Consider the following 24,185-nt stretch of genomic DNA (forward strand, 5'->3'; position numbering starts at 1 on the left):
TTATCGTTAACAAAATGTATTAAATTACCTCTGAAAAGACATACTTGGTGAGAAAAAAACAGAAAAAAAACCTTTATCCCCTTTTCACTGCCTTCTAATCCTCAGCTATCCTTCCTCTTGCATTTTAAGACTTTTCAGCAGAAAGCTACGAAGTATGTAAATTTCTGGATTTTTTTTCCACCTGGTTCTGAAGGTGGGTATTGTATCTACTACCTCTCTGTCCCCAGATTTGAAGAAAAATCATTTCAAAGCAATCTGCAATTTCACGTGCCAATTCAGTAATCAAAGAAAAAGATTACTTAAGGGCCATAACATTTTCATACTGAGAAGCTTAAATTTTGCTTCCATTCCAGATGTTGGCTTTCCCTTATCATATTTGTATTTTTTATACAGACTACAACATTAACTTCATACACCATCCTTAATGAAAGCGGAGGACAAGCCTTCATTATTTGGGTCGTACGTCAACCTACACAACCTCTTTCATGTACAGCATTTCCACTTCCTCTCTGTTCTCCTTCTGTTTATGAGGAAGGCAAAATTTTCCTTCCACGACCTGTTTTTTTTCCATGTTTCATTTCAACTTTTTATCTGTGACTAGGTCCAGATACGGGATGTTTGAATATTCATGCCACCTTTCTATTCCATGTGGTTTCTAGATTTACAGACGGATGGACAGACAGAAAAAAAGTGGGGGGGGGGGGGGGGGTAGGCACAGCAGCCCCACCTCCTCTTTTCCTACGCATGGTATTTGTGACTCAGAAGTCCCAGGAGAAATCTCAGCTTCCTATTTAGACAGCACCAGGAGGCGTCTGGCTGCTGGCGAGTTTGTGGCAGGACTTGTCTTCCTGGGGACATTTGTTCTCATTCCCCTGGACTTCTGCCCAGATGGCAGAAAGCAGAAGCACATCCCGCTTTGCACTGCCAGGCTTCCTTCCTTATCACACAAGAATAGGAAAACCTTCTCTGGAACGCAGATATTGGAGAACTACAGATGCAGGATAAGCCACCCACACAGAGTTTTACCACCAAACAGAGAAATGCACCCAGCCTTCAGCTTCACCACACTGACATCCACAGCTTTCTACCATCGCTTCTCTCAACACACTCTGCATGAGGTGAAACAAAAACCCAGAATGACAATGGACAGAGATGTGGGAAACTCTATCAAAGGAGCTCTGCAGATGGCCTTTGGAACAATATTAAACCTTGACATTTACAAAAAATGTCAGCTTCAAGTGAGAGTGCAGTGGTGTTCCACAGGAAAACTTGTGGGACAAGGATAGCAAAAACTTTCATAACCACTGGCCTAGTAAAACAGAATGGAACTGGGAAGATTTGCAGTCACTTCCTTACTGGTTGCCGGGCCCTTTGGTGACCACGTGAAGTCAGTTGTTTCAGAAGCCAGCAAGTTTCTGAATGTGATAAATGGTTCAACTGCTGCTTCTTCATTCAAAACTTGGAGACCCAACAAACCTCAGTTGACTGAAGCATAGTCTGTGGGTTTGTGACAAACCTTTCTAATACCAGAAGGCTCTGCTTTGTGTAACTAGCCATGCCTCAGGCTGGGAAAGCTTTTGTCACACCTGATGTTTCAAAACCCCCCATCCAAGCAGTTATGGAGCAAACAGACAATTATACTAAAGTAACAAAATTCATTCAGATCCATTTTCTGAAAACAATACCAGAAGCCAAAGACCAAGGTACCAAAAATTGGGTACATTTACATTACGTTACATTAACTGCAAAGCATTACATTACATTACATTAGCATTACATAGCATTACATTAGCTGCAAAGAACAAGCCAAGACAATTTTTTTTTTTTAAGACTTATGCACAGATTCCAGCACAGATTCTTCGTATTTGCCACCATCCACTTCAGTGGAAGCGGAAACCCAGAAGCAAACCGAAAATAGAAACTGAGACACCACCTAGGTAGAAACCTGAAGACCTCTTAAGTAATTATTGCTCCTGGCACAGGAGAAACTGAAACAGATGATTTCTATGTCAGTATAAAATAGGAGAAGCTGCAGAGAGAGTTCTCCTTTGCACACAGACAAGCGTAAGCGGTACTGGAAGGAAATTTTAAGAAGGATCACTAGACAGAAGTAGCGCAGCACAACAGTACAGGTAGGCGTGAGACCATGAAAGAGGATGCCCGGCTTTTACGTAAGCATGTTGTAACTCTGTTGTAAGCATGTTGTCTGAAATCAGTTCAATCACACCGAGGAAAACGAATAGCTTTTGCCTAGTGGTGGAAATCAGATTGGTGCTCTGCAGCCCTTCTCTGCATGATAACACTTGGCTTACCAATTCTCACAATACCTCCACTGCTAAGATTACTCATGCTAAAATGATGGCAGGGTAAAAAGAGTCAGGAGGTTCTTAAAGAAAGAGTGTGGTATGTTAATCACTGCAGAACAGCACCGCTTTCCTTTCTGCCCAGGGAGAGGGTCACCTGGAGGGTGACCTTCACCTCCACACAAGGGTGTCACACTGCTTGGCCCTGCCTTCACGTCTCCTTTCAGGGCTTTACCTGGGGAAACCCACCGCTTTCCCTTAAGCTCCATTCATCCTTCCCTGTGGCAGAGATTCTGCTTGCCTGAATGCTGCTGCAGTGGCAAGGACAGGGCAAACGGCATTCTTCTCCCAATAAGCTCAGATTTTAGCGCACTTGTAGGCCATCCCCAAGCCTCCCAAAAAAGAAGGAAGGATCCATAACGGTGGAAGAAAGGCTCGACGTGAGCCAGCAGTGGTCACTTGCAGCCCAGAAGGCCAACTGCATCCTGGGCTGCATCAACAGAGGTGTGACCAGCAGGGTGAGGGGGGTGATCATCCCCCTCTGCTCTGTCCTTTTGAGGGAAGAGTACTGCAAGAAGTACTACTACTACAAGGAAAATGTTGATCTGCTAGAGCGGGTCTCAGAGGAGGGCTACAAAGATGATCAGAAGGCTGGAGCACCTCTCCTGTGAAGAAAGGCTGAGAGAGCTGGGGATGTTGAAGACATGAGAGCCTGGGCAAGAGAAGGCTCTAGGGAGATCTCCTTTTGACCTTTCAGTACTTCAAGAGTTCTTACATAGAGATCTCTTAGAGTCCTCTTAGAGTACTCTGTAGGAGGACTCTTTACTCGGGTAGATAATGTTAGGACAAAGGGGCATGGCCTAAACTAGAAGAGGATAGATTTAGATTAGACTTCAGGAGGAAATTTTTCACTATAAGGGTAAAGCTGTTGACTTCTGTCCCTGGAAGTGTTCAAGGCCAGGACGGATGGAGCCTTGGCCAGCCACATCTAGTGAGTGACATCCCTGCCTATGGCAGGGGGGTGGAGTAAGATGACCTTTGAGGTCCCTTCCAACCCGAACCATTTGATGATTCTTGGATAATGAATTGCATGATGCAAACAAAGTGATGACATTATAAAGACCAAGGACATGGATATACTGTCAGCAGCAGGTTTATTTTTAAAATAGACAAATTAAAAAAGACAACCAGAACAACTAATGAAGAGAAGGACTTAGAGCTCAAGTAAAGTTTACACAGGAAAAGGGGTGAGTAATACAGACAAAACAATAAATAAATAAGAGGAAGCAGACTGGGGACTTGCATTGCAAATGGGCAGGGAATGTCCAGAAATAAATGATGCCATATACAAAACTGATGAAAGGAAACACTTTATTGCACAGTGTAGTACTATGCATGGAGCCCCTAATCTCAGAAACATTGCATAAGCAACGGCGGAAGTCAGAGAGTAAGACGTTAATTTGTTTTGAGAAGTGTGCTGGGAGGGCTCTGCATCATGCCTATCCCCTCAGTCCCCCAGCATTTCAACCCAATCATCCACCAAATGATGTTTCTTTTCTCCTAGCTGATCTGATCCCACCTGGACAGCTGTTCTCTGCCCAACAGGACAGCTTCCCTCCCTAGCACCCACTCCCACGCCAACCCAAGGCACTTCTCATAACTAAAGATCATCTGGGACTGGGAACCCTGAAGAGAGTCTAAAGGCTTGAGAAGCAGGTCAGGGGTCTGTGTTAACAGCCTTAATTGCTAGTAATCGTTCCTGCAATTGTTCTCATACTGCAGCATTTTTTCCTATCATCTACGCAAGTCATCCTGGGGCAGGAAGACCCGAAGCACTGCCCAGCTGTCTATCTGGCAAGTACTGCAGACAGTGAGGGCAACAGCAGACAGGAAACTTGTTCCTTCATTTCACAGCAAAGTTGAAAGTTTTGAGCTGTTTTCTTTCTTCACTGCTGTCAGAAGTCCCTCAGAGAAACAGTGCAGTCCATTATTTGGCAAATAGAAGCCCCTAAATAAGAACTGGGGGGGAGGGGGGAAATCATGCTTACACAGCTTCTTAGCTGAGCACAGCCATAGCTCTCCAAGCACTGGCCATATGACTGTTAAGAACAGTCCTTCCTCAGAAGCATTCACAAACAGCTTGTCTTGTGCTTAGTGCGTAAGTGGCTGTGTCTCCAAACCATGTTTGTGACCTTTAAAAAACATCTGAAACACCTGCATTGACACACGAAGGTCTGGCTTGTTTAAAACACCAGGGTGGAATTTGGACACTGATCCCCTGTGAAAAACTGGATCCACATTCAAAAACACATTCTTTGTTGTGCAGCTGGTACAGCCTTAGCCATACTCTTGAAACCCTGGCAATCATCAGGTGCTTTAGCCTTGGAGCTGAGATGTGGTGGCTGCACGATGGTTACATGAGATAATTGGTTCAAACAGGATAATGATCACCAAGCTTGCAATCAGATAACTTTATGATGGGCAAGCATCCAAGTTTGTTTCGTGTTTAACACCTGGAGCACTACCTGACTCATGTCACAGAAAATTAATCATTTGATGAGTGGAAGACTGGGGTAATTTGTTACATGTTAGAAGTGGTGAGAAGAGCAATACCGAGAGCAAGAAATCTGCTCAGGAGCTGCTGTGATTCACTGCTGTAGCTGTGGCCAATGTTGCACTTGTAGCTGCAGGAAAGGGTGGGTGATGAGACAGAGATGAAAGAGGGCCTTTCCAGGTCATTTGGCACTGCTGCCAACCTCCTGAAGGAATTCAGACCTCACAGATACACAGGGGGTTTTCCACTCATTTCATCACACAGCCTTTGCATACAGGCAGCACTACGCACAGGCTCACGTGTGGTGCAAAGAAATTATTTTAAGGGAGGCTGAGCTCTTGCATCTGGTATCTCAGACCACCTCGTATCCGGGTCACTGCTAGGTTGCGTTGCAGCAGTTCTGCTTTCCATGCATGAGATGTTTTCATTACCTCTTTCCCTTCACTCTCATTTTTCCCACATGATGAAATATTTGGTTACAAAGAGATGAGAAAAGCAGGATAGACTACCTAAGCCATTCTAGCACTCTTATTCATAAAAGGATCTTTCAACTGCTGCCTTCTGCAGTTACACTGCTCAATTTTGAAAGTGGCCAACACAAACACAGTCGATGAGAGCATGTGTGTACATGTGCAGTGGCAGAGCCCAGCAGCCAGAGGAAAACAATTCTTTTGGTGATAGTGTCTGTTGTATTTTTTTGTTTGGTTTGGTTGTTTTTTGTGCTGAAGAAGTAAGAAAACTGCATGATGCCAGTTCACACAGGTGTGCACTTAGATACGAGGCCATGAAGAATAGAGTAGGATTTATGACAAAGAAGAAATTTTTGCATGAGCAAGGCCCAGCAATTCAGTACTTCCTCATGAACTGACATCACTGAAGAAACAGCACTCTGCTTTTGACAGAAAGGATGAGACCACAAGTGCATTTTTACAAACAGTATTTGTTAACGAGAACATTTACCCTGTGTGTGCCTGAGCCAGGGGTGTTTCAGCAGCCTGGCTCTCCTGGGAGAGCCCTAGGACCTACTGCTGGGCCTCACTCTCTCCCAGCATCAACTGCACTCACCCAGGAGAGCTCTGAAAATGGAGATTGAGCAGCTACCATGGTTGGTCGATGCCAGTTCCTCACCACCCCTCCCTTTTAAAGATGTCTCTTGGTTTCAGCTTGATGGTTCCTCCACTACCATAGCTCAGGACTTTTTGCCTTGTCCACCACGGACCTGGGAAGCGTTTCATCTTCCTTCCTGCTTGTGCTTAAAATAAACAGTCTTCAAACAAGCTTAAGGCTATTATGACTGTAATCAGGCTTCTCCTTTTACATGCAATAGTTCCTGTTAATTTGATCTCTTAACCAAAACATACTTAAGACACCCAGGAAAGAGCAAGCAAGCTCCTACTCCAGTAACAAAAACGTCACGCTGACTTGCTAGAGCAGTCTAGTGATAACACAAGCTAATCCAGGAGCTCAGGCTCAAGATCTCAGAATAAAGTTATTAGCCAAGAAGCTGTTACTTTAAATTTAAACATATTTGATCTGAAGCTGAAAACAGACTAACCACTAAAAGCTACAGCCTCATTTCTTTCTGCACTGTCTACATTATGCAGGTGCAATGGAAGTTGTTGACAAATGTAAAATGAGACAACAGAAAGAATTTATGCTTCTTGCAAATATTTCTGGGTCCTGAACTGCTAACACCACTCAAGGAAACCCACATGGTTTGTTTTGTACAGCTCAGATAAAACAGGTCCTCAGGAGGCAGCCACAGGCAGAGGGCCACAGAGACAAGAGATCACAGAGACAAGAGATCAGAAAACACTGCGGTTACGCTGCCAGCATATCCCAAAGGACAGCACTTGACTGCTGCATCTCCCGTCTAGCTCAGTCCTGCTTCCTCCTGGCTCCCTCCTGCCCAGTTCCCACACAGCCCTCACCCTGCTCATCTCCCCCTCGTGTGACCCATTGCTTCCTGGCAGCCTTGCTGCTAATGCCAGCTCCCTCTGCTACAGACACCAACAGCTCTTCTGCTGCACATTTCACCATGCTTTACTCCATATGACTTTTCTTTTTCACTTAGGAACCAGCAGCATTGAGAGACCAAGGCAAATTCTTACCAATTGGTTCTGTAAACAGTAAAGCTATTTGCTGCAAATGCAAAATTACACAGGAAAGCCAAAGCCAGACAAGGAGACGGACCCACTTCAGACAATCACATCACTTGTCTGCCAAACAGGAACAAGTTCCTATGAAGGAGACGCAAACAGATCCTTAAATTGGCTGGCTTCAGACTCTTTTTTGCTTTAGTCACAAAATGGTGTGTTGCTGAAATCCATGTGGTTTCTCTGCCAAATTTCAACTGAGCTTGCCAGGGGCAGAGCGAACACCCTTCTGGGTGCAGGAGCGGCAGAGAGAGCTGCCTGGTCAGTGAGGAATACGCCCTGCAGCTCCAAACAGGAGGTGAACTGAGCAATTGGAGGTCATGTGAATAAGTTTGGCAGACTGACAATTAACTGTGAACAGCATTTAAGCATTTAATGGCATTCTCATTTCCCATCACAAGTTAAAGAACCAGGAAAAGTCTAGTAATTGCTAATCACCTACCAATAAAGGGAATTTGTTTGTTTGAGAAACAAGAACAGTTCTTCAGACTCCTTACAACTAACAAATAAACAGAGGTATTTGAGAATGCCTGAGATACGCCTATCCCTGCTGAAAAACAAAGTTTGGAAATTCATTGTGTGTAGTTCCCAAAATGCATTTGTAACAAAATATGAGATCAGGGGTTGAAGTTTAAGGATGTTTCCCCACATATTTTCAAATGCTTTCAAGATACACTATCATTCTAACTTCAGCATAAGTGAAACTCTGGGTGAAGGGTGAGATAATAAATTTGCTCAAACGTTCACAATAGTGAAACCTGAAGAGTCACAGAAGGCTCTCTTGGCCCATGGTAAGAGAACAGAAAGCTGTCAGGTCACTGTCAATAAAAGCCTTGTTTCTTCACATCTGGTGAAGAAAGTCTGCCAACATACGCACATTCCAATCCTTCCTGAATTAATTGCACCCAATGACCTTGTGCAGGATACTCTGAATATGCCAACTCTGCACTCACGAAACACAACAGTATTAGGATTGTCTTAGAAGACACTAGAATTAGAAAGGTCGAAAGAGAGGCGAGGTGAACAGCAAAAGCTTAGAATTTGAGGAGAGATTAGGCAAAGAAGGATCTTTCAGCCTGGAAAACATTACCAGACACACAACTACAAGTTATAAGAGCATAAATAGGGGAGGATTATTTATTTGTTATTGTACAGGATTGAGGGGCAGTAGTGACACTTTCAGGCAGCACATGTATAGGAACCAAAAGTAAATTGTTTACCTTACAGCACAGAACTAAGCAGACTGGAGACTCCTGCCCATGGACAACTTCAAAGGACAAAAGTATAAGCAGTTTTGGAATTGAACAACACAGTGTAACCTTCTAAAATCTGTAAACGTTTTGCTGTTAAACATGACAACCTAAATCAGAAATTGCTAGAAGTCAAACCGTGCACATGCTCAACATGCTGCTCTCTTCTGAAAGCATTTCCCATCAGCTCCTCCTAGGGGCACAACCTAGGGCCAAGGTAGGCTTTGCTCTGACACTCCGTGGCAAGGGGACTCACAGAAGAACCCTCAACATACATTTCCATATTTTTCTGCCTTTGGTAAATACATTTGCTCTTTCCTTTGTTAAGCACAATTCCTCACCGGGCTTGAATTTTCATTTCCTCATGACTTCATTAAGGAGGGAGGGAGGAAAACATCCACCTCCCATAGAAGAAAGGTGTGTCATGGACATACAAACTTATTTTTCTGAAGGAAAAAAAATATATAATAAAACCAGCTACTTTCACTAGAAAATGCCTTTGTGGATTTTGTAAGCTGCAGATGATATCTGAACACCCACTTTCTTTGTTCCTACTGGAGAGTTAACACCATCACGTATCTTACCTGGAAGGACAACACGGACTGTTGGATATTCAGTAGTCTGTATTGCAGAAAGGCCACCACGTCTGAAAGAGAGAAAACAAGAGGAGATACGAGAGTAAACACAAACATACAGCAGGAGTTCTTGGAAGGTCACTGTGCTGTGTGTTGTGAACTCTGCTGTCTGCAGAGAGGTTAGCAACAGACACCAGGAGCTAAACAACCAAACTGAGTTTCATTACTACAGGGTTTGGGTCAAAATCATAACCCACTGAGCAAAGTTCCTCATGGGTGGGAAGAAAATGCCAGAAAACTGTAGGTACATGAAGAGAAAGAGGGAAATACTAGAAATCTCAGCAAGGTCTTTCCTTCAGAGGGGATACTACATTTGCCCTGCCACATCTACGAGTGGGTTAAGCTTCAGTCACACAGGTGGGGGCCTGTTAGAGGCCTGGCTTTAGGAAGTGGTGTTGGGAGCAGTAGAAGCGGGAAAAGCTAGTTTAGTGCCTGTAGATGTACCCTGCCTCCTGTTTCCCCAAGAGAACAGGGCCAGCTTCTACTATTCCCAATTCACTCTGCCCACCACACAGTGATCCATTTGGTGACATTCACCCACTGGTGGTAAACAGACAAGGAAGGAAAGCAGAGGTGCCCTTTCCCAGACTACTCGGAAAATCAGTTTTACATAATCACTTGCCAGTATCAAACCTCCATAACACCTACCAGCAACACAAGTTTGGGTATTACTCAACCAGGTAACCACAAGATACACAGTTCCTTAACAAAACTTCAACAGGAATGCTCAGAATTCACAGTGTAAAATCAGAATAAGTCTCAGCTTTATTTGTAGGACTCCCCAGGCAGCTCAGAACCAATGCAACCTAAGAGGACTGAACCTGGAGTTACACAGGAACTTAAAAGCAGTTCACAGTACTTTTATGATAGCTAAGTATTTCTTTGAAACTATCACTACTAAAACAGAGAATGGGTGAAATACAGCCCTTGCTGAAATTAGTGGAAGTTTTGGCATTGACTTGAACAAGGTCAGGATTTCAGCCCATATAATCGGGGACAGGGAAAGGTGCAGGTAAGCGTTAGATGACATTCGGAAGGTGAAGCATTCCTTGTGCACATTCAGCTCTGTACTGAACTTTTAAGTTTTTTGTTCTGCTTTGCTTTCTTTAAAGGAGAAAAGACTTATTCCTTGTCACACTTCGGTAGGACATAATGGCAATCTGTTTTCACAGAAGAACTGGGGTTTCCACAAAAATCAAATAATCAAACAGCCCTTTTTATTTTTATAATTTCTTTTCTAAATACCAACTTCCCACAAAGAAAATTATAAAGCAAAGTTTTGGTAAGGTAATTCATTTCTTATGGAATACTTCATTTTGTTGAACCACGCCCCGGCTGTTTCATTTCCAGACAATACCAGAAATGCAGAGCTACACTTCCCTTACAGTCTGGAAAATGTTGCTCCAACCAGGCTCTTTGAAGCGATGTCTTTCCTGTAATGTTAAAGAAATATCTAATTGAACCAAGCTGTGGGGTAGCTGCAAGAGCCAGAATGACTCCTGTGGCACTACTATTCCCCCAAGAGTATCTCTGTCTGGGGTTCAAGTGTCAGCAGCAGGCTTGGGAGCTGTATGGCTCATGAGTTAATGAGTTCTTGGAAAAGCGTACTACAAAACAAACTAAAAGAAAATGTACTATTTCCATTTTTTAAAGCATACTATTTTGATCTGGGGATATATCAAGATATCTCAATGCTTTCAACTCTTTTTCCTGATGTTTCAGTTTATTCAGTCTAACAAGAACATTTCAGAGTTTTGTCATAATTTGGAAATTCAGATTTATTTTTTTCAGCTTATTCTGTTATTTTGCAGCTCATTGGGATAGACAGCTATCTGGGATAGACAAGCACATGAAACAGTGCTTGACATATTTGAGCCCGTCTGAACCTCTCAGACCTTTCTGCAGAGAAAGGATGAGAATTTTATCCTAGGGTTAACATATTAACTAGCTCAAGACAGTTGACAATTTTCATTTTTTAATAGAAAAAGTTCCAGGATGTATTTCTTCCAGCAGCAACAAGAAGTGAAACGATTACCCATCTAGACAGGAATACTGTGCTTAATAGTAGCTACCTAAGGTGGCTAAGCACCAGACAAAACCTTCCAATGCTGCAAGTTCACCTGACTGCACAAGTTCCTCTTCCAATCAATCACAAGCAGTTTTTTTTCAACCAAGACATTAAATCAGTTCTGCAGTCTTTTTTGGACAAAAGCCTATAGGACTGCTGGGCTACGTCATTAAAGATCGCAAGTACTTTTGACTTTTACTCAATCATTTTTCCTGCAAGGAATTAACGGGTTCTTTAGAACCAACACTCATCTGTAGGTGGCTTTGATCTGGACAGAAGCGTAATTAAGACTAAAGAGAATCAAATAGCAGTACACATCCTCTGTACACATCCTCTGTATGGCATCTTGGTGGCTAGACTACTTGCTGTCAAAGTGAGAGATCTAATCTCTAGATGTGCCTGAGCCTGAAAATTAGTGGAGGTACATGACTATTGGTGTTCAGGGTCTAATCTTACAGCTGAATTCATACTGTGCTAATTAGTGAAACTGAAAACATGGCTCTTTGGCCACACAACTGGCTAAAGCACTATATGCATTTGCAAGCAAATCAAATGCCCAAACCAACAGTCCCGCCAGATTGCCCTGTTCAAGTGAACGAGGATGCTGCAAATGTGGAGCTGGAACAGGAGGAATACAAACACCTGTGATTGGCTTGCTGGCAAGAATCACAGAATTTCTAGGTTGGAAGGGACCTCAAGATCATCAAGTCCAACCTCTGACCTAACGCTAACAGTCCCCACTAAACCATATCCCTAAGCTCTAGGGCTTGGAGGTACACCTGGGAGCAGACAGAGGCAATCTGTCCCTCCTGCAGAAATTACAAAGCTCTCAGTTCTAAGCCCAGAGAAGCACCCACAGTCCTGGTGCTTCCTTTCCTGGAATGGGAAATGGGGGCTGAACCAGCAAGCAAAATTTGAGTAACTTTCCTCATTCGTCCCTTGCTTCTTACAGCTAAGTGGTAATACTGCTGGAAATGTTTTCCTTTCAAAAGAAAAATTTTGAGTTAGAAGAATTCAGTAATTTCATTCTAGTTAAAAACTTAAGTGTGATAGGAAGCAAGCAAATCAAAGGATATACTGTACATACAGTAGTTAGGAAAGTTCACCACAGTCATATAAGACCCAAACCCTCTATGCTATTCCCAGAACTTCTTGTTGTGCAGATTGGAAGAGCGCCTCTTTTCCCTGTACAATCTATGTCATTTTCTGTAGCAGTGTTCAGGAGATGGCGTTGAACAAAAGGACTAACAAGCTGTGGTGCTAAAAGCTGTAAACCAGGGAAGGTGAGACATGTTTCAGCCCTTGTTCTGCCTCACCATTTTGAAAACCCTCAGATGAGTCACCGTGCCTCTGCCTGCTTGTATGTTATCTGTTCCATTTTCCATGTAGAGATGAAGTATAGTTCAATATTTTCAGGTTCTGAGTGAACAAAATAGAAAGCTACTAGCAGTAGACCCTAAATTTTGGAATAAGAACAGTGCTGGCTCACATTGTGCAACCCAACTGGGTTGGGTTGTACATATATATTTATGATAAATATTAATCCCATTGCCTTGGGGTCCACAAAATGGTATTTTAGCATATTTTTGCCCATAGATTCGTGTTCACACCCTATAGAAATCCTCTCCTATTGGAGGGGACTAGACATAGGTTTGCACAGCAAAAGCTTCATGGACAAAAAGAAAAAAAATTGTGAAGAAGAACAAGAATCCTAGCAGAAATATATTTTCTCATGGGAAACTTGAGAAAGAAGAGAGGAAGAAGTGAGGAGGTGAAGAGAGGCTGGACAGGAACCAGTTTGTCTGGAAACACTTAGAAAATGAAAGAAGCAGAAAACCAAACAAGCACAACATGATCCCACACCATGGGAATTAACCCCGTTACAGAAGCCTGGTTGAACACCCAAAATCAAATCTGCCAAAGTGTAGCACAGACCTGATGATCTCTTTTCTCAGATGAGTTTTGGAGCTTACCAGAAGAGTAATTGCACCTACACAACCAACAGAGGATAGCACCAATGAGATGACAGACAGAAACAGAGTCTGACCTTGTCAGATAGCTTCCAGACAGGGGCTTCACTCAGCATTGCATGGGCTTGAAGTCCCATCCATCCTGCCCAAAGAAGCCATTCAGTTTATGCTCCAAACAGCTGAAAACTTGCTCGCGCTGTTCCACAAAGATGAATCAAAGAGAAACAATGGCAGGCAACACAGTTTTCCTGCACAGTGTGTGGGCACTCTCAATGGCTGTGTCTCAGCACTTCGTTTGGGGTGGAGCAGGCAGCTTCCACGAGAGCTGAAAACGAATCTGTGACCCAAAACACACCACAGTCTCCTCAAAAGGCAAAGTGAGGGAGCAGGTCTAGGCCAGGCACTACAGGGAATAAAGCCCATGTTGACCTTGTTTATGGGGGAACATCGCAAGAAGCACAGCCGAAAGCACGACAGACACCAGTAGAGTCAGATCATGCTCCCATTTTATTGCCCGAATAGCCTAACTTTTATAGTGAACTTTACAGGGGCGGACAGTGCTTCACACAAGATTATTGGTCAAAAGCACTCAGACAAACAACTATAAGAAAACAACCCCACCTGCAAGAAAACAACCCCTTGTGATTAGCAGTCACATAGACCTTGTCCTTGAAGCCAGCTACTGATAACAATGTTTTTCTGAATTCCTCAATTGGGCGATGTGGGAACACTGTCATGGGAACTTCTCATAGTTGCCCTGGTAGCTTGGTTTGCTCAGCTACAGCAAGCCATGGGATTTTTGCTGTTTCAAAAATCCCTCAACAGGAACCCACTTGCCACAAGGCAGTGGAACAAGGATCATTGAGGTACACATCCATTAATCCCAATGGCTGAATCAGAGCTTGGCTTTGCTGGCAATGTTTCCTTTCGTGATTCCTGGAAACACTTAATACAGGGAAAAGGAGACGAAGCCTGTCTTCAGCCATTCTTCCCAGACACTGTGCCTGGCTCTGTGACAGATGACCTGGGGAAGCGTAACTGGACAAGAAAAACAAGTAATGAATGTTGTCTACTAACCTTCCTAGCTAGGTCACCATCTGACATTCCTCTTAACATGAGCTCAGACCACAGGAAGGCAAAACCCTGCATGTTTCCAGGCACCTAGGAAGAGCAGAGGAGCACATCCTCCCTGTGCTGTGAATGGACAGCTAGGGAGAGCAGAGCCAAACAAGTTCCTCAGTATTTGGGAGAAGCTTGTGCCAATGGAGTAGAGCACGATCAAATATGACTTAATGAGTTACAGGACAAGGTCATGACTGACCTTTTAGTTTCTCACTAGCTGGGAAACTCTGCTCACATACCAGCAGAACAGCGTGACATTCTCACACAGCCGTGCCTCACAGTGCAGAAGGCTTCCCAGGCTGCTCTCTAGGTTATTTGGTAAGCCTGCAATCGTGGTTCACACTCGTGGCTTTCTGAACATTATTAGCAGCGTTCTTTGTCTAAGAAACAAAACCTCTGGGACTACTAATGTCCTAGGAATATGCACTGACAGTCTGGGGCTTTGTGGATTCTTTCATTGTGGTGGCTTGCTTGTTTACTTAAAAGCTTCAGAATATATAAAAAGTGACCACTATGTTCAAATTCGATGGTACAAAGCTGCTACATAGAACACCTTGAGGAATGGGGCGTCCACAACTTCTCTGCTTTTATCAGCAGAAGTCATCCAGGAGCTGTGTGCCTGCTCTCAGTGCAGAACACATGCCTTAGTTGCATCCCTCCTTCCTTTGCTTGTAGCTACAAGGTATCTGTTGCACACTTGTTCCCAAAGACACGATGCAGTTAAAAAAAAAATTATTTCCTTAATACCTGCTCTATATTGAGTCATGTAGTTCCACATAAATGGGTTTGTCATTCATATAGACACTGTAGCTGCTGAAATGATTCAGTGACCATAACTTTCATCTGAATTTCAGTTGGCTTTAAAAGAGGACTGAGCGAAATTTGTAAACTAGGAACATGCATGAAAAAACTGCCCTCTAGTGGAATAGTACCAGTCACATTATAACCAATGTACAGAGGAGGATTTTGCAGTCTACAGGTATGTTCCATCACTGAGCCTCAGGGGCTGGACCAGACAGGATCCCATCCTTTAAGACCGTCTGTCTGCTGGCTTGGCTATGGCTGGGGCAGCCTCTGAAGGGCTTCCTGCTGCATCCCCAGCACAGCGGCACCAGCATCACCAGAGGTAACGCTGCTTTGGCTTTTAATTGTCAGTTGACAGAGACAGCAGCAGGACAAATGCACTGAGGGGTCAGCACAAACCAACAAGCAGCAAAGATACCAGCGCCTGACCAAAGACACTGCCCCACCAATGACAGCAATGCACATGCTGACCAAGTAAGCAACAGGATAAGTAAGAGGATGCACCAACTCAGAGCAAAAGAGCAGAAGTCAGACTAAGCATGCAGCTAAGAGCACTGCTGGATAGGATTAATGTGTCAAACAAAAGTGAAGTTTCAGAAAGGTCATGTAAACTCTCAGACTGCAGGAATAAGGGAAGTAAGGAGATTATGATTTTGCTTTCCACATTAAGAAAGTGTCTCCCCTGCAGGAATCCTGACAAGGCAACAAAATGGAGGTGTTCTTCCACAGATTTCAAGAATATTTGCTCATTTAAAGAAAGTCTGAAAGTCTCAGGCATAGTTGGAGTCTGACAAAGGGATGCACAACTCTCAGGTTAATAGTTTTGTTAGCTTGCAGAATTGGGACAGGTCCCAAGATGGAGAAAAGAGGTTCAGTAAATGGAGTTTCCAAGGTTAGGGGGATTTTTATTTTATTTTTTTCCTGAGAACCAGAAAGCAGGAGGAGCTGTGACAAGGATGGGAGAACTCCCTCTCCTCAACCATACTAACCACATGACAGCATGTAATTAGTCTCTCATCATGAGAGAGGTGGCAAGGTGTCCCTTAAAGTAGTCTGTTCAAAGCATTCCCTCACTTCCAAGGAAGAGGAATGAAGATCAGCCATTTATCACCTGCCACAGAACAGCCATCTCCCACCTCATCCCAGGCACCTACCAGAAGTAAGAACAGCCCAGGTAGGAAAGCTTGGCAGCACCAGCAACCATGAAACATTGCCCAAAACCTGAAGGCACGATGATGGTCTGCTTTAGAGTCATGTGGCCACGTGATAGCCATCAGGTTCATCCGAGATAAAAGTTACCACTTTGTAGGTGAGGGAATAAAAATGGAGTGGTGTTATTTGGGAGGGAGGGACTGGTTATAAACCAGTTTCTATCAACCTGGATAGTGTCTCACCAGCCAGTAGTCTATGCAGCTTTACCATGTGGCAGTTATACAACCACCGTCAAAATGAACCATCTAACAGGGTACACGCACCAGCCTGCTTCTCACCCCTATGGATTTATCCCTTTCTGTGAGATTTTGCTTGGAATTAAGCCTGGGTACTACAAAAGCAACATTTTCAAGATCACTGAAGTGTATGAATATTTCAGTTTTCACTTCTCTGCTGGAAACGCTCCAACGAAGCAGATTTTCTAAAGGTCCACCCCTCAGCACTGCCTGGAAGTGAGCTCCATTTCAAGCACACCCATCATCAGGTAGATCTAAGAAGCCTTTACTCTACCAGTATCCTAAAGATTAGGAAATTGCACAGACCCCAGGAAAACCAACTATGAGGAAGGCAGCTCTAAATGCTAATTAAATTCAAAATGAGCACATATGCAGCTAAGTGCAGACCCAATGCAATAAGAAGTATGCCCCCAAATGATCATATTTTACTCATGTTCTACTTAACACAACCTGAGAGTTTTACCGAGTGTTCCCCGCACTACAACTTCCCCACAGGAATAACTCTTCCTATTTGCTACCAATTCATCCCATCTGAACACCAGGAAACGCATTAAGAGGAGAAAATCCCCATGTCCTCTTCATCCCTTTTCACGATAAGAACTACAGAGAAGATATTAAGTTTCTTTGCTTAGCAGTGAAAATTCTTTAACAAAGGTTTGGAGCCTCTCCTAACCCCAGTTGCCTCAGGTGGAACAGAGTGCATAGGACTCTACAGCTTGCGCTGGTTTGCACTATTCTGAGATGTGAGTGGCTCCTTGCTGGTCCCCCATCATTCTTGGTAACTGCCACATCCAGAATTTGAAGAGTTTAGAAATCAGGTAAGAAAGACCAATGGAGCGCTCCACAGGCAAGGCAGGATCCTAGGACCCTCAGGTTTAATGAATATTCAAAATCTGGACCCCCAGGTTGGCAGGCTAGATTCAGCACTATTCCCTACAGTTTCTAGATTCATACTGCATCCAGCCCTGTTTTAAATAACTAAGGGTTTGGCCACAGCTGATGCTGAAAAACATCCGTGTTACAAGTGGAGGAAAGCAAAGAATGATGGTAAAATCTTTGGTGAAGACAGAGCCTACTACTTAGCTCTCACTAGAAATAAAGACATGGATATCAACACGGAACCCTATAATTACTTCTGGGGAGATACTACAATAGAAATTATAGAGCACAATCAAATTGAGTGCAGTTAAAATGGGATAAAGTATGATAAAATAAGGTGAAGTGGTTTCACCTTCAAAAAAAAGCAAATGGAAAAAACTCTTCTGTGTCACATTCCAGCTAAGCCCTGCCTGCCTCCCTCTGCTCTAGCTGCCAGCATTTAGCAGACTCTCCCTGATTTTTCCCTTCCATCTCTATGTTTAGCAGACTCCCTGCTATTCTGGTACTTTTCATCTGCCACCTCCTCTCCAATGCAAGCCTGGTATTCCCCAGTTCAGGGAATCCCAAGCTATGTACTGAGATGATTAGGGATAACCTGCAGTGCTTTTACACTTTTTTTTTTTTTCTTACTATTAGTACAGCTGAAGAGCATAGTAAATGTTAAACAAGCACACTGCAGTCTTATCTGGGTCACAGGAAGCAGAGGCCACACATCAGTATATACCATGAGAAGCCTGTGCAGGGGAGGAAGGTCAAATTTCCTGATTCATGCTTTGCAAAAATGTCGACAGAAGGTTGTCCCCAAGCACCAGTACTGCAGCAGCTATCACTTTCTTTTTGGGTGTTTTCCTTACTCACTTCGAGGTGCTTGAAGGTGAACTGCCTAAAAGCTGCTGCTGTATCATCAGTGCAATCTGGGGAAGTTTGTTATTACACACTGGAGATGGGCATCCACAGCAGACAGGACTGTACCAGCAAGTCTATGGCAAGTCCCAGGGAAATTCCCTGTAACTGCACAGGTCATTTCAGTATGAAGTCCATAGCGAGTTGTTGAACGTGTTAGTTAAAACATTACCTTGCAAACAAGAAACCTTGCATTGCCTCCATTTCAGACATCAGCTCCCCAGGTCACCCTTCCCAACATGCCTTACAGACATCAAACAACAGTTCCCCAATCCAAAGTTGTTTCTTCTGCCTTACCAGGGCAGAAAAGCGAGGCCTTGGGTCATAGAGCAGCTCACAGCAGTCAGGAACAAAAAGGAGAAAGCCCTCTCAGTCTGCACCTGCACTGACTTTACAGCCCACATAAGCGAATCTAGTGTTCCTGAAATTTTTATTCTAACTGGAAAGAGTCTGGCAAGATGGGCTGATGAGTATTTTGGATTTTTACCCATGAAAAGACAATAAGAAAAATTACATGAGAGTGCTGTCATCAAACAACCAGACAATTCTGATCCAGGTCCCATTACAGGGACCCAAACTGGACAGCGCTCCAAAGAGGTTAGTAACAATCCATTTTGCATGGATGTGGGTGGCAATACCTCACATGAGGTGCCAGAGAAGCAGGGTCTTGAGCTGTACAAAGAGGGGGGTGGAAATCCAAGCATACAGATCTATCTGCCAGCATGTTTGTTGGTTTCTTTGCTTTATTGACTACCGTCTAATAAATTCAGGTAAGACATGATGAACACCTGTAAAAAAGCACAAAGAATCCTCTGCAAAGGAGGAAGATTTCTAGCTAAATAGTGGCACATAAAGGCAGGTTTACAAGGCGGGTCAGGGTCCCCCAGTACTCCTTGTCAGTCCACAGCTCCTGTTCACCCACTGCCCAGTTCCCTGTGGGCAAGCAGTGCCACTGGCACTATGGAGGAAAAGGTGTTGGCAGGGTTAAAAATATGAAATAAGGTTTACTGTGGAATGAGGATCTGTATTGAGAGTGCTATATCATGGATTTAAAAAATGGAACTGTGAAGAAACCTCACTTCTCCTGCTCCAAAATACATAGCAACTTTGGGCCAAGAACAACAAAAAGCAATCTCGTTGCAGAAGAATTCAACAGTTTCCCTAAGCCTTCTTTCATTTTTCTCTCAGGCAAGTTGTGCTGGCCCATGGTGAAGACAGTAACCTGGAGCAGACAAGAGCACATGCTTGGTTCAGTCCAACGCTTGGATACGTATACAGATCTGTTCAATTGCCTCCTCTGCTCTCACAGTGAAATGACTGCCAAAATATTTTTCACTGCCTTTGCGTTGTCCAGCCAGCATTCTGAAGTGCATTATAAGGGTATTAATAAACTCCCACAACCTACCTCCAGGGGAATAAATGGCTTTCAGCTCTCCAAAAACTGAAATAAAGAAGTGACTTGGACCAGACCCACTAGCAAAACTACAGGGGAAATGGTAATGAATCCAAGTCAAATGAAATTGGGTTTATCTAAGACCACCAGAATGACAGGCAGCATGTCATCATCCACAGCTGGTGCATTTCACTTGATATTCTTCTATAATACACAGGCCACACATGTCCCTGCAGATCAGAGGAGAGAATGTACATGCATGTCTGTGAATAAACGGGTGGGTGACAGTGGGTATTACGCCTCCTTATACTACAAGGAAGGGTGAAGGGGGGAAAGAGTAAAACATCTCCCTTTCTCCACCACTTTCTAAGTCTTGCTTCATCACTGCTGACACAATCAGGTGATGCAGCTAGCTCAACAGGCTGCTTAAAACTAAGATATTCTTTATACTGTCAAGAATTGAAATACTGCAGAGCCCAAGCAATTGCGCCCATTTCCTTGCTGAATCACCATATCCCACATCACAGCAGGAGAAATCCCTCTTGTCAAAGGAACTAAGTACCTCTTGGCATCACAGATGCAGCTGAAGGGTGAGTGTTACCACTGGGGACAGAGAACGGGGATTTTACGCAGCCACAAAGAAGAAAGGAAGTTCGGTAAATGAACTATTAAATTAAAAGGAAAATTAGCACTACAAAGGTCAAATGGTACTAGTACACATTTTTCCCCACTCTTTCTCCACTCCTCCTGTTCCTGCTCCCTCCCACCCAACTTCCTTCCTCTCCTCCCCCATGTAGCACCCCAGCCAACATAAGTCTAGGTAACAGGCAGATTAAAAACCTTATTTGTTGCCATCTACCTCAGTAGATGGTAGACGGCAGTGGCAAATTCTGTGTCAAATTAACCACTGCTAAAACTGAAAGAAACACTAGCCCAAGGCATGAGTAGGGAGGCACATAGATGTGGTCAGGATGTTAAAGCAATATGTAAAAATAAATTGCAGTCGCTCAAGTTTGCTGAGGTAATTCAGTCTTGCCAAGCAAAATTGCAAATACAAGCCCCAAGATGACATGAACCTTCTGGAGTCCCTTAAAACCACCAAGGCAAAGGTGACAATGATGGGAATATCCTCTGTCTACCCCCATCTCATCCTCACTCATCCTGTTTACTCAAGAAATCACTACAGGAAAAAGTCTGAAGATGTCTAACACAAAAGGTATCCAACTACCTCTTTTGATGTGCTAGGGTTGGCCAGCTTGGACAAGGAAAGCTCTTACCTCACTTGGATCAAAGTCAGGATCAAAGCGACCAAGTTAGCCTCATGGCAAGGGAGAGTCCCTGCTGTTTGCAGCTGTTGTGCCACCATGGGCCAGCTCAGCCACAGCAACCAGCTCTTACAATTTGGCACACTGTGTGTGCAATTCCCCACCGTTACAAGCCAATAAACTAAAATAAAAAATTAAAAAAAAATAAAAAAGACAAAGATTTGATGTGACCCCCCAAAGGAGAGGGAAGTGCCTGATGTAGCGATATAACTTATAGAATGGTTTGGGTTGGAAGGGACCTCCCAGATCATCTCATTCCAAGCCAACTTTCAAATTATCTCACTCTTATGGCCGTGTGAAAGACTACTGAAACTATTGTAGAACTACAGTAGTGACTACTGGCACTGCTGAAAGTTGCAGAACTGGGTCTGTTAATAGCTCTGTTATTGATTGGTATATTGATTGTGGCAGTTCTTTCCTAGGAAATCCCTGTGCTGCTCCAAGGAACAACAAATGCTGCGGCAAAGGCAGGCGATTCTGAAGTGTAAGTACCGAGCACTCAGCCAGATCAATCCCCAACATTTATCTGCCCATTGCAGGTTTGGCAGGCTACCCACACGCCACACAACAAGGAGATTTTTCTTTCATGGAACACCAAGACTTCAAATTGCCCTGCCTTATCTCCCAGACACTGATTGCTAAATCAGAAGGAAACCTGCTAAGTACAGAGCACCCTGCTTTCTGTGGCCTTACCTTGAAAGTGGCACAAAGCAGCTCACCAAAGCACAAGACAATGTACAGTCAACTCAAGGCAAATTAGAGAAGAGTTATTCCATACTGAGCTTCAAAGGAGACACGAAGAATTGGCTCCTTGCTTTGGAGAGGAGAAAGTGCTCAGTTTTCAGAATGACTGTAGCTCCCATGCACAACAGGGCCCATCAGTGCGGCCCTTGCCAAACTCAAACCACAGAGCTTAAAGGCATTATGGTGAGGAATCCAAACAAGTAATAACAGCTCTGATACCATGCTAAATGAGTAGCATCTGAAATGTACACAAAAGGATGAGAAGCTAAAACATTCAGTCAGTGGGAATTCACAGATTACTGTATATGATTCTACCAAGCCCTAAAGACTCGAAAATACTGGTTGCATAAATTGCATTGTAAGATTTGGTTGTTTGTTTTTGGGTTTTGTTTAATTTACTGTCAGATGACTGAATTCTAAGACCTGAAAGGATATCATCTCAATTTATTTTTTGTAACACAGGAAGGTTAATTTCTCCATTAAGCTCTAGCTTTGTAGTTTAACCGATACTTTTCTTCCAGAAAGACATTATGTTTGGGTTTAAAGTCTTAAAATAGAAATGAGTTGGCTTCTATTTCCATGTAACTGCTCTCTGATAAAACATGATGTCTTTTAATTCCAGGCAGAACTTGTTTAATCTCTTAAAAAAAAGTTATATCTTTTGATCTTGAAGCTTTTTTTTTTTTTTTTTAAAAAGAACATAGGATTTTTTTATTTTTTTTAACATGTTAAAAAATCACATTTGGGAAAGGCTGAGAAAATTACAAATAGCTCAATCCACTGAGACCACATCCTTTGGAGCTTTGCTAAACAAATGCATTCCAAATATTTGCAATTTTTTTCCCCCACCTATAATTTTATGTCCAAAACATGCCTCAGAACAGCACAAAGCCATAAAAGAACAGTAATATCTGAGGCTGCCTGATACATGTTGCACATCAACACTTTCACCTGGCTTTCCCTCCAATGGAAATGCATGATTGCAGCCTCTCAGTGCTCACTACAGGATGAATTCTCCTCCTAAGAGCTGGTACTTCAGCTATGTACTGGCAGTCCGTGCCCTAACTAAAAAGTGTGAGAAACCAATTTCCAGTAATGAATCATAGAAGAAACTATATCAAAAGTGAGTAAAAAGTGTACTGGAATATAAAGAACAATAAAAAAAAAAGTGTCAGAACACTGCATTGCACTATTTAGCTACGGGATACGAAATGAAAAATGGTTAAGAAGCAATATGGGAGGCCGTATCCCTAAAGAAGACATGACACATCCTAACCCAACACCTGACGGGGCTAGCCAGCTCTCAGTTACTTGCAATGTTTTTGATGGGCAGACCAGAAAGGAATAATGGTTTTTTGTTTGCTTTTGTGTGCACAAACACATGCTGTATATAATAGTACCAGCGGACCAGAGTTTTACTGGCTGTCAGCTCGCACAAGTCCAAAGAGTTGAGAGAACAGCACAGATTTTACAAGAAGCTTTTGCTCACACTGGAAAATAACACAGAAGCTGCTCATTTCTCTTGCTGTATTTATCTGCTGTACGGGGAATAAATTATCCTAAATTCACTCAGTACAAAGTTTCTCATTTGCTTATTATTGATTGCAATGCTATTATTAGAGGCACACAAGTAGCTACGGCAAATAAAACTCCCACAGCTTCCAGAGAAGCACATATGAGTTAGCAGCTTTTCCAGATGGAGACAAAGACTTCATTCCATGGCCAATATTTCTCATTCCACCCAAAAGATTAAGGAGCAGAGCTGAATCAAAGACTTGCTCACCCCAGTAACGTTAGCATTAAAAAATGATCATATGATGTTTGCTCACACACTTAGAAGATGCCATTGCCAGAATTCTTTGATGCTCCCTATCAAACCCAGCTGCAACATAGCTCTGCAGTAATTCCCACAACATATTTAGCTTGGGCTGTTACAATAACCAGTATTGTTCACAATTGATGGTACGAGGTGTGACCACAATGATCATCATTTCTGACTCCAAAAAAAATGCTAAGTAGGCCTGAACCAGAGGAATCGGTTTGTCTGTTGTGGATGTCAGGGCTTCTGAACTTGGCCTCTGGAGGCTGTGAGTGGGCTGATCTCAGCAGAGCCAAAAACAGCTCCTCTGCTCCTTGCAATGGTCTAGTCTAATTTTCAAAGCAATCTTTAAATTCTTTGCTTAAAGCATATGGAATAAGAGAAGCTTCATTCATGGATCAACAGGACATTCCTACTTACTTCCCCTGAAGTTCCATGAACCTTTTGGATAGTTTTTTGAAGCTTTTTCTGCTTGCTTTGAATAGAAAAGGACCATGACTCATGGATGGAAACAAGGATGAAATGTATCTAAATGCCAAAGTAGATTTTTCTCCTCATGGAATGTATTTTGTACACTGCCCTTTTATATGGAGCATTTGCCTGTGTGACTAGGCAGCCTGACAAAAAAGCCTTTTGCAGCCATAGCTGGTTTTTGATGTATGTATTCGGATGTGACCAAAATTACAGGTGAAGTTAGAAAATGGAGCTGAGAACCAACGCAGGCTGCCAGGAGACAGTAATTAATTGAGCAAGGTTCCTTGGCTGTACCCAGCGCAAACTGTGCTCCAGCGAAGAACCAGTGGCAAGTACAT

General features: G+C 43.2%; 1 long non-coding RNA gene across 2 annotated transcripts in view; it reads right to left on the minus strand.

Annotated features, from left to right (window-relative positions):
- Nucleotides 1-24,185, minus strand: part of LOC113844284 (uncharacterized) — a 135,471-nt gene that overhangs the window by 73,824 nt on the left and 37,462 nt on the right. The window contains exons 1-2 of one of the 2 annotated variants that reach the window (XR_011810940.1): nucleotides 13,014-13,424; nucleotides 8,848-8,909 (exon numbers count right to left, since the gene is read on the minus strand). This is a non-coding gene — a long non-coding RNA (uncharacterized lncRNA). Of the gene's footprint in view, nucleotides 1-8,847; nucleotides 8,910-13,013; nucleotides 13,425-24,185 lie in introns of those variants that run through there. The other variant, XR_011810939.1, reaches the window with a different exon arrangement.

Source organism: Anas platyrhynchos, chromosome 8 (genome assembly GCF_047663525.1).
Source record: "Anas platyrhynchos isolate ZD024472 breed Pekin duck chromosome 8, IASCAAS_PekinDuck_T2T, whole genome shotgun sequence".
Taxonomy (NCBI): Eukaryota; Metazoa; Chordata; class Aves; order Anseriformes; family Anatidae; genus Anas; species Anas platyrhynchos.